Genomic DNA, 16,818 nt, shown 5'->3' with positions numbered 1-16,818 from the left:
GACTTCAATGTGGGATAGTTTGAACCTAAGCAAAATAGATTGGACAATTCTGTAAACGGTGAGAAGCCGCAAAGTTTGTGCATCCCAGTATAGAAATCATAAAAGCTCATGAACTGGCACAAAAAAATCTTTTAAGAATCTAATGGAATGTGAACATTTATTCTGAGACTAGAATATGCAGGATGTAAGTTACTTCATTTGTACAGAACTCTTGGCGTGGGATCTCATCTGGAGTAACATGGCCGCCACATTTTAGGACCATTATTGGTCTTGCAGTTCCCAGTGCTGATTCATCAGAGTAATATGGTCAAGGAAATGATCAATTTGATGAAGAAATTAAGGTGTTAATTAAATTTAAGGGAATTAATGGAAATAAAATGCACTATGCAGCATTTGAATAAGGGCGAAAAGCTAGTGAGAAAGCACTGTGCGGTAGTGTGGGGCTTCTATAAACCTTGAAGAGCTTACTGTTGAAAGATAACCACCAATTACAAAAAACAGATAAGAGATCAACGTACCTCAAGCATCAATAAAAAGACTATTGTTTACAAAAAAAGTCTTTTTTAAAAAAATTGCTCTCTATGGATGTATAATAAACTGTGAAAACCAGATTAATGTGAACAGAGAGCAACTTTACATCTTAAAAAGCCAGCATGCATACATGTGAAGGTATAGGTCAGCTATTTGTGGATATAAAAGGGTCGAGTACCACCAACTCTCCTTGAAGGTTGAGGTAAAGATACCCTAAAGAAATTACCCTGGATTATACCATCATTTTCTTCAAATCCTATTTGTTTGAATATCCAGAAGTGTTTTTAAGGTGAATTTAAATAATGTGTATAAATTTAGTATGATGGTGTATAACAGTCATTCATAACTATCTGACTATGTTGTTAAGATTCATTATAAAGTGAATGCAGCCATCCACTTTTACTTTCCCTAGAGTCATCACTATATGTATAAGTGATTAACTTCAAGCATTATATATTCTACGATACTACCATCGTTGTTGATTCTTTCAATAATTCATCAACAATTATAAAAAATTGTAACTATAATACTTAATCTCAGAACCTCAAATTGAGATACTATCCTAGAATTCTGAGTGCTGGTATTGGCAAATGTAAAAAAAAGTTGTGTCTAATGTAATATACCTGTAGATATATTCTAGCCTTAAGAAATTTTGTTTGTTTGCAAACATCTGCAAATGAAAACATTTCATATTGCATCAAAGTTGACTAAGTTCCATGATGATCTGAAATTCCTGTTAATTGAAGATTAAGCTGACAGTAAGCTTGACTGAGTAGATTTACCTTACTGCAGGTGGGGACTTTTCACGATATCACCAATAGAAAAGTTAACTTCTGAAGATAGATTGTGTAGATTCCCTTTAAGGGCTAATTTGAGGTGTTTGAGGATTACAGAATTTAACTTTCTTCTGCAAGGCTATCCAGAACAGAAGGGTATACCTTTAAAGTTAGAACTAGGCTTTTTGGGCTTAGTGATTAGCACCACTGCCTCACAGCGTCAGGAACCTGGGTTTGATTCCACCCTTTGTGCTGAGATTCTCCTTGTGTCTGTGTGGGGCCTCCTCTGGGTGCTCTGGTCTCTTCCCACAGTGCGAAGATGTGCAGGCTAGGTGGATTGGCTATGCTTAGTTGTCCATAGTGTTCAGGGATATGTAGATTAGATGGGTTATGGGGGATGGGTCTGGGTGGGATGCTGTTGGGGTTGATGTGGACTTGTTGGGTCAAACGACCTGTTTCCACACAATAGCGATTTTATGATTCTGTGATTTTCAATGTTGACTTCAGGAAGCACTCCTTCATTAAAAAGGTCATGGAAATCTGGAAACATTTTGCCAAAGAGTTAATGAAAAGCTTCAAAATTGAAATGGCTTAACAAATATGTTACTGATATTAAGGATTACAGGTGCAAGGCAGCTTGATAGAGTTAAGATACATATCAACTATGATCTGATCGAATGGTGGGCCTGGCTTACGAGGCTGAATGCCTATGTTCCTACCCTCTTTAACTATACTGCTCAGAATAACCAGTTGAATTTGAGATACGTAAAGTTGGTTTCACTGTTAATAATTACACGACAAATGTTACATAATTATGGGCATTTATATAAATGTTGTTGGAAAACAAAACTGGCTACAGTTTTGCTACCAAATATAAGGGCCAAACTAATTATTTAAACACTTGGAACCAATTTGAGTAAATTGATCTCCAAGAATCTTACGATACAGCAGCAATAAAAGAAAAGCACAATTGGGATTTTGACTAGATTGTAACAAGAAAGGAAACAACCTTGGACCTTAATTTTAACCCTATGTATCGATTGAAAATGGCATAGAAGTGAGCCACCTAAACAAAATCTGTTTTTTGTCAAAAAACCTAGCTGAATTCTGTTTTCCTGACCCCTCCCTCACACCAACTCATAATCATTTGATATTCCTCTCGTATCATCAAAGGAAATTATGATCTTTGCTTCAGCAGTGGCCTTGTCAAAGGCATTCTAATTGTACAACTTTGAACATATAAAAGTTATTTTTAAAGACATCCCCTTTTAAACATTGCAGGGTTAATTAATTTCCAAGAAGTTTGTTTTGGTACGTCTATTGGCCATTGCTGAATTTACTCTATGTACTTAATTTAAACTAGAATCAGGATCAAAATTGAATTTCAAATCATTGCTGATTTTACATTACTGTGTATTTCAGGCTGTGATGTGAGCTTTTGTTGATATGTGATCTAAAGGGTTTGTGGTCATTGCTTTTCCTGTCAATCTCAGATCTGTGGAATACTCTGCAGTCACTATGTGTTACAGTCGAGCTTCTGTTGCCTTGGTTTTGTAGACCAAATAAAATGAGTAATACTGGGCACAAGTTTTATCCTGATATCTGAGGGAGAACTGCAAACTGAGTAGGCGTGGGAGAAAGCAAGCTGTCGGCCACTGATTTTAAAACAGGAAGGGGAATGGTAAAAGCTGAAGATGGAGTTCATTTCTGATTCTTAAGACGTAAGTCATCAGACCAGTAGATTTCTTTTGCAGTACCATGCAAAAATATTTTTTCAGTTTGTAGATGACTTTTCCTTATCTCCGTAAATGTTTCCTTTCAGCCTTGTATTGTGTTCCGAACTCTGCTTGAAGAGTAAGCCTTCAGAGAATTTCCATGAGTAGCGTTCACAAAGTAGTTGTTTCATGTAAATAATATAAAAATAATAAAACAGAAAAAGAAACAGGCGCACACATCCTTAGTTTGCCATGTCTGCTTGGAAATATTAAACACCAGCTAACTTGCAGTGCTATCATGCACCATTAAGGAAAAGCTATCAACCAAGTCACTATTCCTAACTCTGGAGACATCCAAAAAAAACAGCCACTTTGCCACCCTGCCAACATTCTTTGGATCGTCTATAAATTTTTGTTTTATTTTGGGAATACTATTTCAATGACTTGTATTATGAATGATTGGATCTGTCATGTGGGTTCAGAGAGGTAGAACTTTGGTCTGTTGCAAAACTCAGAATGTTGGACTGAGGGTGTTGGGGAGCGGAGTCCCGTGTCTATCTAATTTTTAATTTTGTAAACTTCTATATTCATATATTTCTTTCCTGGAGTGCTGCACTCCCTAGTGAGTTTTGGGTGAGTGAAATTGAAGTACCGTGTATCCAGGAGTAAATGTGGTTAACATTAACCTACTGCTCTAATAGCTTTTCTAAGCTACATAAAATCAGCAGGAAAGTGTGCAATTTGTAGCTGCTTTCAGTGATCATGATAGCAGATGGTCATTAACGATGCATGCACCAAGTCATAGGATAAAACCTTTTACTCTTACATAATTATGCACTGACATAAGAAGCTCATGCCATGACAGCTTTAAATTTTCCTGAAGGGAGCTCTTCCTGATAATTCTTGATTTATCTATTTGTTCTTTGATAGTATTTTCACAAGGGAAAAACAAAATAGTTGACGATATTAAAATGGGACAGAAAATGTGAATAGAGAACAGATATACGCAGAAGGCAGCCCTCGGCCCATCATGTCTATGTTGGCTGTCTGCGAGGGCAACTCATTTAGCCCTACTTCTCTCCTGCCCCTGTTCAAAGTACTGCGTCATTTTTCCTTTCAGATGTTCATCCAATTCCCTTTTGAAAAGCATATTTGAATCAGCCATCAGCATATTACCACTTGCTGTATTTTTTTCATGAAAAATCTTTGCTGCCGTTCATTCTTCTGCCACTTACCTTAAAACTGTAATCTCTTCTTTTTGGTGAAAGGATCAAGACCCAGTTTCCCATTATCTACAACACCAGACCCTTCTTTTTCGTAGCTCTAATAAATCTCCTTAAGTGAGCCCAGCACAGATCTCATGGCAGCGGCAAGTGAGCCCTTACTTTCCTGGGGCAAGCGCAGGACCTGGCATCGAAATCAGTGGCTGCTACGTTGATGGAAATGTCATCGGCAAGGTGGCACCTAAGATTGGTGACTTTGTCATTGGGTGGGTCTGGCCCTGGCAGCAGTGAATAACATCACAGCAGTGTTGAAGTGGACCCAGTTGCGAGAGATGCAGCTCTGACAGTCTTTCTAGCATAGGTGGCAGAGAGGCAGTGCAGAAGGAGAATTGGCCTAGTCGTGAAAGATGGTATCTGAAGAGTGGCCACTTCAACGTTGAATGGGTCTGGCGTAGACAGTGGCAAAGGTATCATTGATGATGTGCTGGCTCAGAACTAATGGACTCTCTTTAAGCTATATCTTCCTTTTTTTTTTCTTAACCAATCAAAATAGCACCAGATCCATAGAACCTGTATCATGTGGAAAGTCCACACTGTCCCTCTGAAGAGCATCCCACCCAGACCCAAACCCCCCACCCCCATTTCCCATGGCTAACCTGCCTAACCTACACATCCCTGAACACTGGGTAATTCACCTAACTTGCACATTGTTGGACTGTGGGAGGAAACCAGAGTAACCGGCGAAACTAATGCAGACACATGGAGAATGCCAGGTGACAGTTGAAAAGGCTTTCAGTGTATTTTACTGTTTTTCTCACTGTAAAATACATAAGACAGTGGAATCATTCAGTCATTAATAGAGAAGGTTATAGAGTCATATGGCACAGAAGCAGCCTATTGAGTCAGCATGGACCTAGCTACGCTAATCCCACTTGGCAGCACTTTACCTATAGCCTCGAATGTAGTGACATTTCAAGTGCACAGATGTGTACTTTTTAAACGCTGAAGTTCCTCACTACTACTACCATCCCAGGGAATGGATTCCAGATTCCCACCACTTTTTGGGCAAAAAGGATTTCCCTCCAGTCCCTTCTGAACCTTCAGGAGCAGTTGCTTCCTATTTACCCTTTCCATGCCCTTCACAATCCTATGGCAGTGCATGTACATGGCTGCAGACCTTCTCTGTAAATACAACATATGCAAAGTCCATACTGCCCATGCTCATAGAGTAGTTTCTGATTGAAGCAGGAATCAGACGTGTTTGTGGTGGGGAAGGTGAAGAGGAAAGATAGGGGGAGAACAGAAGTGTTTGAAAGCTAAACCTGTGCGCTTTTACCCTCCTGATGAACTCCTTTTGGAATTGTATCCTACTTCATATTGCCTGTCCTTGTTCTTCCTATGAAAATGTATCACTTCACATTTATCTGCCATGTGTCTCCTGATTCCACTATTGGTTTATGTTTTGTTGAAAGCTTCCACTATTCTCACAACCTCCAACTTGTATGTCATCTCCAAATCATTAAATACAGCACTGCAAGTCTAGCTTATTAATGTGTATAAAGAAAAATAGTGGTCCTAGGAACAATTCTTGGGTAACCCTACAGTATGCCTGAGAAACTGTTCACTAATACACTCTGCTTCGTATCACTTGGCCAATTGTATTCATGCTGCTATGTCTCATTTATTCCATAAGCTTTGACTTTGCTAGCAGATATGTTATGTGGTGTTGTAATATTTCCATTTTAGAAGTCCACGTACGCCATAGCAACATCCTTGTGAACTGCCTGTCTTGCCCTATCAAAAAAAGCTCAAAATCAAGTTATTTAGAAATATGTTGCCATTAACAAATCTCTGCTAGTTTCCCTCAATTAAGACACACTTTTCCAATTAGCTTGATCTGATTCCAGATAATGTCTAAATGTTCCCAATCAGTAGAGTTAAACTGGCAGGCTGGCACTAATTGGTTTAATTATTAATCTTATTGTGCAGAATTGATGGGGGAAGAATAGCCATAGTTATTTATTAATATAAAGAGTGAGAAGTTGAGTCTGAAACTAGGGTCCAGAATCTAAATAAAGGGAACAATTGAGGATATATGGTGTGAATTGGCAAGGATAGATTGGAGAACCTTCCTAAAAAGGTTGACTGTGAGTAGGCAATAGCTGATATTTAAAGAATGTGTGTATAATTTACAGCCTTTATTCATTTTTTCTGACAGAAAAATAAGAGGAAAGCTGGCTCAATCATGGCTTATAAAAGAAATTGGAATTAATATTAAATCAATTAGAAGCTATATAATAGTGCTAGAAAAAACAGCAAGCCTGAGAGCTGGGAGCATTTTAGAATTCAGCAAGAAGGGACAACGAGTTTGATCAGGAGTGGAGTTTACAGAGTGGGAGTAAATTTGCAGTGAACGTAGGAATTGACGATATATGGCAGAGGAAGCCAAGTGCAACATTTCCAAGTTAGCTGATGACACAAAACAGGGTGTGGTTATTAGGAGGATGTAAGTAGGTTTCAAGGTGATTTAGACAAGTTGAGCGAGTAGGCAAACGCATGTTAGATGTAGTACAATTTGGCTAAATGTGAAGTTAGACACTGGTGCGTAAAGTAGAAAGGAAGAATATGTTTTAAATGGTGATATCTTGGGAAACGTGGATGAACAAAGGGATCTGGGTATCCTTTTTACCGGTCAATGAAAATAAATAGACATGTGCAGGAAGTAATTTGGATGACAGATGGTATTTTAATCTTATTGGAAGAAGATTGGAGTTCAGAAGTAGGCATATCTTACCGCAGTGTGACCACCCTGAAGCATTGGGTGCAGTTTTGGTCTAAGAAAAGGATATACTTGCCATAGAAGTAGTGCAGTATAGGGTTCTTTAGCTCATAGGGGATGGCAGGACTATTGTATGAGTGCTGGTTGGTTTGACTGGGCTTGTATTCACAAAAATACAGAAAAATGAAAGTGGATCTGATTGAAACGAATAACGTTCTAATGAGGCTGAACAGAATAGATCTCCGTTCTGAGGAATGGTCACCGGACCCGAAACGTTAGCTCTGTTTTCTCCTCCGCAGATGCTGCCAGACCTGCTGAGCTTTTTTACCAGCTTTGTTTTTGTTCCTGATTTACAGCATCCGCAGTTCTTTTGGTTTTTATTTAAACAGATTACATGCTGGGAAGATGTTTTTTTCCTGGTTGAAGAGTCAAGATCCAGGGGTCTCAGGATATGGGACAGGCTATTTATGACTAAAATGAGGAAACATTTCTCAAATGGTAGTGAGCCTGTGGATTTTTTACCGCAGAATAGAAGCTAGAAAGAGGTCATTTTTAGGTGCTAAAGGCATCAAAGTTCGGGGGAGAAATCGGAAGTATAATATTGACGTAAAGGATCAGTTATCATCATAGCAAATGACAGGTCAGCCTCAAAAGGCCAAATGGCCAACTCCTGCTCCTAGTTTCTATGCTTCTATCGCTGCTATGTATGTTCAAATGAGGATGTACCACTTGTAGTACTCTGGCATTTCCCCACATATCAGTGGAGAATTGAACATTGAACAGCAAATTGAGGAAGCAAATACAATGAAGGAAACATTAAATGCTGTGTACAGCAACCCGAAACAGCGTTAAGGATAAACAATGAAAGGCATTAAATAATTTCATTGACGAAATGCAAGGATTTGATTTTTTGCTTAGTTTGAATAAAATTAGCTGCCACTCTTTGTTTCTGCTTATTTCTCAACTAAATTGGTCAGCAGTATATGTTATTGATGTTATGGAAAGCTTCTTCATCATTGCTTGCTGGTGAAATGCCAGAAAAGAATTTGCATAGTAGAAATAAACCATGCAGACTTGTAAATCTGCTCCCCTATTCAATTAGATTATGGCTTAAGTTCCACCTTCACTCCGTTTCCCTCCCTGTTTCCCTAAGAGAGATCAAAAATCTGTTGATTTAAACATTGAAAGTACTCCGGCTATGCATCCAAAACCCCCTAAGGTAGAGAATTACAAAATTTCAAAGCTTCTGTGTAAAGAACTTGCCCCTCATTTAAGTCTTAAATACCATCTGCTTATCCTGAGACTGTGCTCACCAATTTAATCTCCAAACCCTCTCAAACATTTTAATGAGATTGTCTTTGGCATCCACCAACTAGGTAAGATGGTCATGCATAAATCTGTTGGAGATGAGGTAATTTTATGTATACTCCTGATAGCTGAAGAGACTAATCCATTAAAGACAGTTTCTGCCGCAAGTGTCACTTACAAAATCATTATCTGAGGTGTTATTGTCGATTGTTGTATTCTGTGTTACTCCTGTTACCAAGTCAATATATCCACTAACCATCTTTGTGGCACATGCTGGGTCTCAGGTCATATCACCAATTTTCTCTGATGTCTTTCAGGGCTAAAAGTCAATGCTTGAGGCATTCATGTCATTCTTTCAAGAATTCTTGAAATGCACTTTGGGTGGCCTACTGATCTTCTGGCTTTAACAACCTTGCCATTTGGAAACTCTTTGGGTATGTTTTCTTCTTCCAGGCTTTTAATGTGCCTGAACTAGTTAAGTTGTCTTCTCTTAATTCCAACATGTTTGAGAAATTTTCCTCTGAGAGGATTGTCACATTTGTAAATTAGTCTTCAATGAAATGAGCTGCAAACAGTGCAATCAAAAGTTCTTGACCTTCCTTTCTTGATAGCAGTGTGTCAACAACTTTCACAGTCATACAGCAAGTTGATGAGTACACATGCCTTGTAAGCCAGCATCTTGGTTCTGAGAAGCAGGTTGATGTCATTCCATGAATGTAATGTCAACCAACATTGGTTATTCATGAATCTTTTATCACTGAGTTTCTATGTGAATGACTAATATTATATTGTCAGTGTAGAAGAGTGCCAGCATTGTAGTGAATATTCTTTTTATGTATTTTAGTTTGGGCTCAGTGAATCCATTCTGATTACTCCAATGCTACAGTTCCTTTGCACTCTGCGTTTAATCCAGACCTAGTTCAGTCTCTTCACCGATACCCATAGACAACTACGTTTGCAGATTGTGGGCATTTTTCCTCTCTGAAGTGTTTTCAGTTAATGTGACATCTGATGGCCAGGATTAGGAGTTAGCTGCTATGCTCTATATATCCTCTGACTAGAGAGAGGTAGTAGTGAGCTTCTTGCTCCTCATCCCTCACCATTCCGCTTGTCAGGAGATTCAGGATTGGTTCTGAAATTTTCCAGAATGAGTAATAGGACAGAGAGTATGGAAAGAGTCAAATCTAAGTTAAGGCTTAGCAGACAGGGGGACAACTATGAGAAGGTCAAGGATATTGTACTTAAATGTGCGTAGCATGCAAAACAAAGTAAATGAGCTTGTGCAGAGGGGCAGGGATTGCCTTGTGAGTAAGAAATGAAAGTAAATGGATATCTGGGGTGGGTTGAGGATCTGCAAAGACCTTGTGTCGGGAGTTGTGTACTGGTCACCTAGAAGCAGCCAGGATGTGGGGCAGCCAATAAATCAGGATATAGAATATACATGTAAGACAGGCACTATTACAATGATTATGGGGGATTTCAAGATGCAGGTGGACTGCGTTGGTAGTAGATCCTAAGAAAAGGAATTTGTGGAATGTTGATGAGACTTTTTTGGAGCAGCTTGTGCTAGAGCTCACTATGGAACAGGCAATTCTGAATTTTGAGGTATGTAATCAGAAAGACTTGATTATGGAGCTGAAGGTAAAGAAACCCGTAGGAGGGCAGTGACTGCAATATGATAGAATTCACCCTACAGTTTAAGTCACGCTACAGTTTGATTTGGTAATTTATAATCAGATTTAATGGAATTGCAATTTGAGTAAAGGTAACAATCTAACAAAGACATGAGGCAAGAGCTGGCCGTAGTTGATTAGAAGGAAAGCCTAGCAGAAAGCATGGCAGGGGTTTCTGGGGGTAATTCAGGAGGCCCAGCAGAAGGAAGAAGAAACATACTAAAGGATGAGGCAAACATAGCTCACACAAAGTCAGGGACAGCATAAAAGTAAAACAAAACATACAATGTGGTGAAGATTAGTAGGAAGGCTTTAAAAGCCAGCAAAGGACGACTGATAAAAAGCAATAAGGGAAAAAGAAGATGAAATATAAGACTAAGCTAGCTAGTAATATAGAAGAAAATTGCAGGGGATTTAAAGAGCTAAAAAAGTAAGAGAGACACATTGGACTGCTGGGAAAGTGGTAATAGGGAACAAAGAAATGGTGCACGAACTAAATCAGTAATTTGCATCAGTATTCCCAGTGGAAATTGCCAGTAGTATATCTGAACTTCAAGTGAGTCAGGGCAGAGGAGTATAGTGACCACCTACCACTACAGAAGAAGTTGCTGGCGAAGTTGGCACATCTGAAGGTGGATAAATCACCAAGACCAGGTGGACTACACCCCAGGGTTCTGAAGGAGATAGCAGAAGCACTTGTGATCTTTCAGGAATCACTGGAGTCAAGGAGAGTTCTAGAGGACTGGAAAATAGCTAATCTAACACCCCTATTTTAAGAAGGGAAGGAAGCAGAAGACAGGAAATTGTAGGCCAGTTAGTCTGACCTTGGTTGTTGGTAACATTTTAAAGCTCACTATTAACGGCAAAATTGCAGAGTGCTTGTGGTGGATGGCAAAATGGGGCAGAGTAAACACAGCTTCGTCAAGGAGAGGTCATTTGCCAGACAAATCTGTTAGAATTAATTGAGGAAGTAACAAGCAAGTTTGACAAAGGAACGCTGGTGGAGGGCTCAAAAATTGAAGAGCAAGCTACTGGCATAGATAGAGGATTGGCTGACTGCAAAAAAAAACTAAGAGTGTGGATTAAGGAGACTCTTTTAGATTGGCAGCTGGTGATTTCTGAGTTCCACAGGAGCCGAGTGTTGGGACCACAACTATTCACATTTTACATTAATGCTGTGGACAAAGGAACTGAGGGCAATGTTGCTAAGTCTGTAGATAACACAAAGATAGTTGGAGAGATGGATATCGTTGAGGAAGCAGAGAAACTGCAGAAGGACTTGGACGATTAGGAGAGTGGGCAAAGAAATGTCGGATGGAATACAGTGTAGGACAGTGTGAGGTTTTTGGGTGGAAGGGTAGAGGCACAGATTATTTTCTAAATGGGGAGAGGCTTCGGAAAATCTGAAGCTTAAGGAGACTTAGGAAAATCCTAAACTAAGACTCCTCAGGGTAACATGTTGACACTTGGAAAGGTAAGCGCAATGTTAGCAATCATTGTGAGACCCTTAGGAAATGAGAGCAGGGATGTACTGCTGAAGCTGTATAAGGCAGGGATGTACTGCTGAAGCTGTATAACTGCATTTGGGATATTATGAGCAGATTTGTGACCCGTATCTAAGGAAGGATGTGCTCGTGTTGGAGGGGGTCCAAAGAAGGTTCACGAGAATGATCCCAGGGATGAACGACTTGTCATATGAGGAGTTTTTGAGGACTCTTGGTCTGTATTCAGAGTTTTGAATGATGTGTGAGGGGATCTCATTGAAACTTACAGAATATGGAGAAGGCTGGAAAGTGTGGACATGGAGATTTTTCAAGTAGTAATCGAGACTAGGTAGATGTATGGGTAGAGGCTCAGAATGACGGGTGATGCTGTAGAATTAAGTTGAGGAGGAATCTCTTCAGCCAGAGGTGATGTTTCAGTGGAACGCACTGCTGGGTATTTGTAATGTTTTTCACAGAATTGTTTTACTCTGATTTGCTGCAAAAGTCTGGTTAAAATATAGTTAATTTGTCCCAGGCCTGAAACGTGCATCTCAAACAACTCTGTACTTCCTGTGCTTGTTTAGTGTCCTACTTTACTATCAGTGTATTACTCTGATGAGATTCATTGCTTGTGGGCAAAGTAGCATCTGCTGTGTTACTACTATACTATGCTCTACAAATAAAAGGGTGCTTACTTGCTTGTGAAGTCTCTGTATCAGGAATATTTTGATTTAATAAAAATATATTTACAATACCAGAAGGAGGTAATTTGATCAGTTCTGTCTGTGCTGCCCCTTTAAAGGACTTTTTGATTAGCCATGCTGTTTCCTCACAGTTGTTTTTTCCTTTCTTGTAAATGATCAATTTCCTTTGTAAAGTTTTTAGTTCTTCGTCCATTACCATTTCAAGCAGTGCTTTCCTGATTATTACAACCAACTGTTTTGTTTTTGAAATTGGTTTCATAGCGAGAGCTTAAATAACCCAGACCCAGTTGTTTTTAATTGATGCTTCCATCTGCCAATATTCCTACTATAATGAAGTTTAATTTGCTGATGCACTTTTGACCGGAATATTCTCCAAGGATCCAAAACCAAATTCTCATCGGGAATACTCAGTAACTTTTTACCCACATGGTTTCTAGCTTCAACTAAAAGGCAGAGTAGCAACAGTGACTGTTGTCTTCGTTTTACATGAACGTCCTGCTATTTACTTGCAGGAGGTAAATATAAATCTAAGCACTCGTCAGGACTTAAGTTTGGGATTAAGGTCTGTTTTCGAGGTTTATTTCCAAAGCTGTGGGAACACCCATAATTGTCTATTCATATAAAGCTGTTAGTTCTAATACCTGATGTTTGCCATTGCTTGTAATTATCAATGATTATCAATATATTTTTTAGAGAAGTAGCTCCCTTGACATGCCCTGAAACGTGTTGGTTGATAGAATTTACTGACTGCTAGAGCGTTTGGGCTCGAACACTAGTTTCCATGCAAACAGTATGTATATGTGCGCATATGCATGTTTGTGTGTGATTGAATGTCCTATAATTATTAATGACATACAAAGAAATTAACAGCCTCATTAGCTTTTGGATGTTGAATGCCATTGTCCAAAATTGCTCTTTCAAATCATAGAGTATAGAAAGAGGAATTATAAAGGTTACATGAAAGCTTTATCAGTTTATTCTGCTGTTTACGAACATACGTGTCAATGCTGAACTTGTCGCAGTTGTGTGAATGTTATATTGTGCAATTCATGGTTGTTCAGTGCTTATGGCAGCCAGCACAGACGCAGTTTAGTGATATGTTGCCTTCTGGCGCTGTAAATGTTATTTCTATTTTAATATAGATTTTTGGGAGTGCACTTATATATCTAAATCTGGCTCCTTAATCCAGTAATAAACTCAGTTCTTAATGGGTCTGTGATTCTGCCAAAATAAAAGATCCCAAATTTAGCATTGTATGCACTGAGTGCCAATGAATGGACACCAGTCTCCTAGAATCTCAATGAAAGGAAGTCTTTTAAACTTGCAGCAGTGCTTGCCAACTGTGCTTTGACACTGGATTCTTATTTATAATGTTACAACTCTGCATCGAGAATCCTGCTGTGTGTTTCTTGAGGCATAGGATGCCATCTCATGAGTTAGTTTTGATCCCTACTTGCCCTAGAGGCAAATAAACAATTCCTGCAAGTGCAGTTGGCTACAAAAAGCTATGTTTTTTGTCTTGGGTCAATTTACAAAAGCATTGTGTTCTCTTATTGCTCACTGTGAGAACCTTATCCAAAGTGGGTCACTCTAAGCAGCATGGTGTGGGCTAGGAAGCCCGGTGTGGGCTAGGAAGCCCAGAGTGGGGCAGTCATGATGGCATGGCATGGGCTGAAAAGCCTGGAATGGGACACTGGTGGCAGCATGCTGTAGTAGTGGAGAAGAAAATGTTGGACTGTTTTTAAGTCATCTTTTCTAACTTTATTCCACGTTAATGTGAATGGCAGCTATGTACGAGCGACGGTATGTACTTTTTACTGTATTTTACGTTGAACAACCATGACGATAAAGGATAAAGATGTCAGCTCAAAAGTTACACACAGATTTTGGTTTTGGGCATGTGCAAATTTGACGCATATATAGGATTGTTCTGAATCCACCGATATTGTAAATCCTAATTGTCGAGCATTGACAAAACTTTCATAAATCTCTGGAATTCATGACATCTGAATGCACCTGTTAGGTTCATCTCTGATAAAACGGTAATGAAACTTATTGGTCTTCATAGGCAAAATACATAATCCAAGAAAATTCTGAATAAGACCAAAGCAACATCTTTTTCAGACACGTTATGGCACGTCTCCAAAGCATGTGGGATTTGAAACCAGACCTTCTGGCCCTGTCTACTATCACCGCACCGCAAGAGTTCTTTAGACAGCAAGATATACTTTTTAAGATACAACACAGTAATATTAATTACATGGTTCCAGATGGATGTTTGTGTACACATATTCCTTATCAAATCACCAATTTCAACTCAACGCAGTTGAATGTGCTAGCTACTTTCCTGTGTTGACCCTTATAGACAATTTCTTCAGTAATTGTTTGATTCCCATATTGCCCCTGTCCTTAAATCATTTTTTTGTCCCCTCTACCTTTCAAATTTTTTGTTTCCTCCTTTTTGTTTGTATATTTCTTACACATTTTGTCAGCTCTGCATCTCACTGGTTCTTTTACAGCTTTGTCATCGGCAAAGTGGCCTGTTACTTTAACTTACTTTCTCCTTGCTGCCTTTTTCTGTCACCTAGAACTGGGCTTGGCATGCTAAACCTCATCTTCCTCCAAACAATATGGTACTGGACCATATTAAGTTACATTTACTTGCACAATAGACTGCAAAACACCTAACTATGCCCAGTAGCTCAGCTAGACCGCCTGTTTCTTATTGGAAGAATGCTATGGAGAGAAAAACCTGTCTGCAATTACATAAACAGCCATTACAAAGTTCCACTATTCAATCAGTTTGGAGGAAGAGTGGGTAGAGCTTCGAGAGGTGCGATGTGTTTTTTCTCTGAGACAGAAGGGAGCCAAGTAGAGTAGATAATGTGTTCAGAAACCACAGCAGCAGCTATGAGTTTGTTGGTTTATAGCTCTCATTTGTGTAAAACTTTTCCAGAAGTGCTATAACAGCTCATTTTAACAGTGGCTGAGTCTCTCTTTAAATATTATGCCAAGTAACTGCCTCCAAATTTGTACCAGGCATGGCTAATGGTAGCTAGGCAATAATTGACAAAGATGGCACTGGGTTTTAAATGACATGAGATTTCCACCTGTTTCCAACTGGAGCTTTGGCTGCCAAGATTCATGTCTGCCTGAAAATTGAAACAGACGTCAAAGCATCAGGAAGACATTAATAAATTTGCAGTGCAAGTGTCTAATTGCCGAATTAACTTCAGTATAGTTTAAGTGGTGCATTTTGATAATGGAAATAAGTAGGTCTCATATTGCTTGAATAATAAAGTCTAAATTGTGTAGAGGAGAAAAAAGTATAGATGAAAAGGTACACAAATCACTGAAAGTAGTGATGCAAGTTAATAAAATCAAAAGAAAAATTTCTGAATCACAATGTTACGTTGCAGTTCAGCCCATCATGTCTGCACTGGCTGTTTGTGCATTTAATTTGATGCAAATTTCATGCTTTCCCCCCGTAGCCGTACACCTTGTTTCTATTTTTAAAACTTATGCAGTCCCCTTCATAGCTGAATATGAGTTAGCGTTATATTTTTTTTAAGAGTGAAATAATTCTAAAGCACAGAAGTTTAATTAAAGCTTGCATTGAACCTTCATTAGACCACATTCAGGGTATGTGCATGGTTTTACTGACCATGTCATGGAAGCACCGGAGAAGATGCAACAAAGATTTGCAAAGGTGATACCAGAATCTATACATGTCAGGAAATGTTGAGTAGGTTGGATTTCTTTTCTGGAGAAGCAAGGGATCTCAAGTGGAACCAGACTGAAAAGGATTAATAAGTTTAATATAAACAAAATGCGGGAGAAACTCAACAGGCCGGAGAAGCAGTCAGTGTTTCAAGTCCATATGCCACTTTTTTGAAACTTTTTGAGTTGGTCAGGCTAGTGGGGTTTAAGTAGAGAGTGTGTTTCAACATGCATGTGCAGGCACATTTGTGTATCTGGGACCTCCAGAAGTAGATGTCATAAGTGCAGTGATTGCTAATTAATCCAACAGGAATTTGGCGCAAATTTTATCCAGAATGGTAAGAATATGGTACTCATGACCACAAGGACTAATTAAGGCAAATAACATAGGGAAGCTGGATGAACATAAGGTGGAGAAAGGAGTTGGATATACTGTTAGGTTTGAATGAAGTGACGCAGTAGGAGTTTCATATAGAGCAAAACCTTTGGCAGAAATAAGTTGAACCAAATGACCTGTTCTTTGCTTTTGACTCTTGTCACTTTGTAGGCAGGCAGGATCCTTGAATCAGCTTATGTTTGTATTTTTTTCCCTACAACACTTGAAATCAGCAGAGCAAATCTTGTCTTCATACTGGTGCTTTGCATGTAACTTTCAAAAGCTTTTTTAAGCACTTTTTCTTATTCATTCATGTGAGGTGGGCATTTCCGGTATTTATTGTCCATCCCTGGTTGCCCTTGAGAAAGTGGTGGTGAGCTGCCACTTTAAGCTGCTGCAGTCTGTTTGGTATAAGTACACCCAAAATGCTGTTCGAGAGGAAGTTCCGGGGTTTTGACAAATGGCACAAAGGGATGACAGTGTATTTCCAGGTCAGAACAGTGAGTGGCTTGGACAGGAACTTGCATGT

At 39.1% G+C, this 16,818-nt stretch overlaps 1 protein-coding gene across 11 annotated transcripts in view; it reads left to right on the top strand.

Annotated features, from left to right (window-relative positions):
- Positions 1-16,818, top strand: part of atxn1a (ataxin 1a) — a 346,456-nt gene that overhangs the window by 274,284 nt on the left and 55,354 nt on the right. Inside the window, exon 9 of one of the 11 annotated variants that reach the window (XM_059653487.1) lies at positions 8,650-8,766. The exons of the other annotated variants lie outside the window; for them this stretch is intronic. The gene's annotated coding sequence lies outside the window, so the exon portion shown is untranslated. The remainder of the gene's footprint in view (positions 1-8,649; positions 8,767-16,818) is intronic. 11 annotated transcript variants of the gene reach the window in all.

The sequence above is a fragment of the Stegostoma tigrinum genome, chromosome 2 (assembly GCF_030684315.1).
Source record: "Stegostoma tigrinum isolate sSteTig4 chromosome 2, sSteTig4.hap1, whole genome shotgun sequence".
NCBI classification, from domain to species: Eukaryota; Metazoa; Chordata; class Chondrichthyes; order Orectolobiformes; family Stegostomatidae; genus Stegostoma; species Stegostoma tigrinum.
The sequence above is the reverse complement of the archived record's forward strand: the minus strand, read 5'-3'. Positions and strand labels throughout refer to the sequence as shown.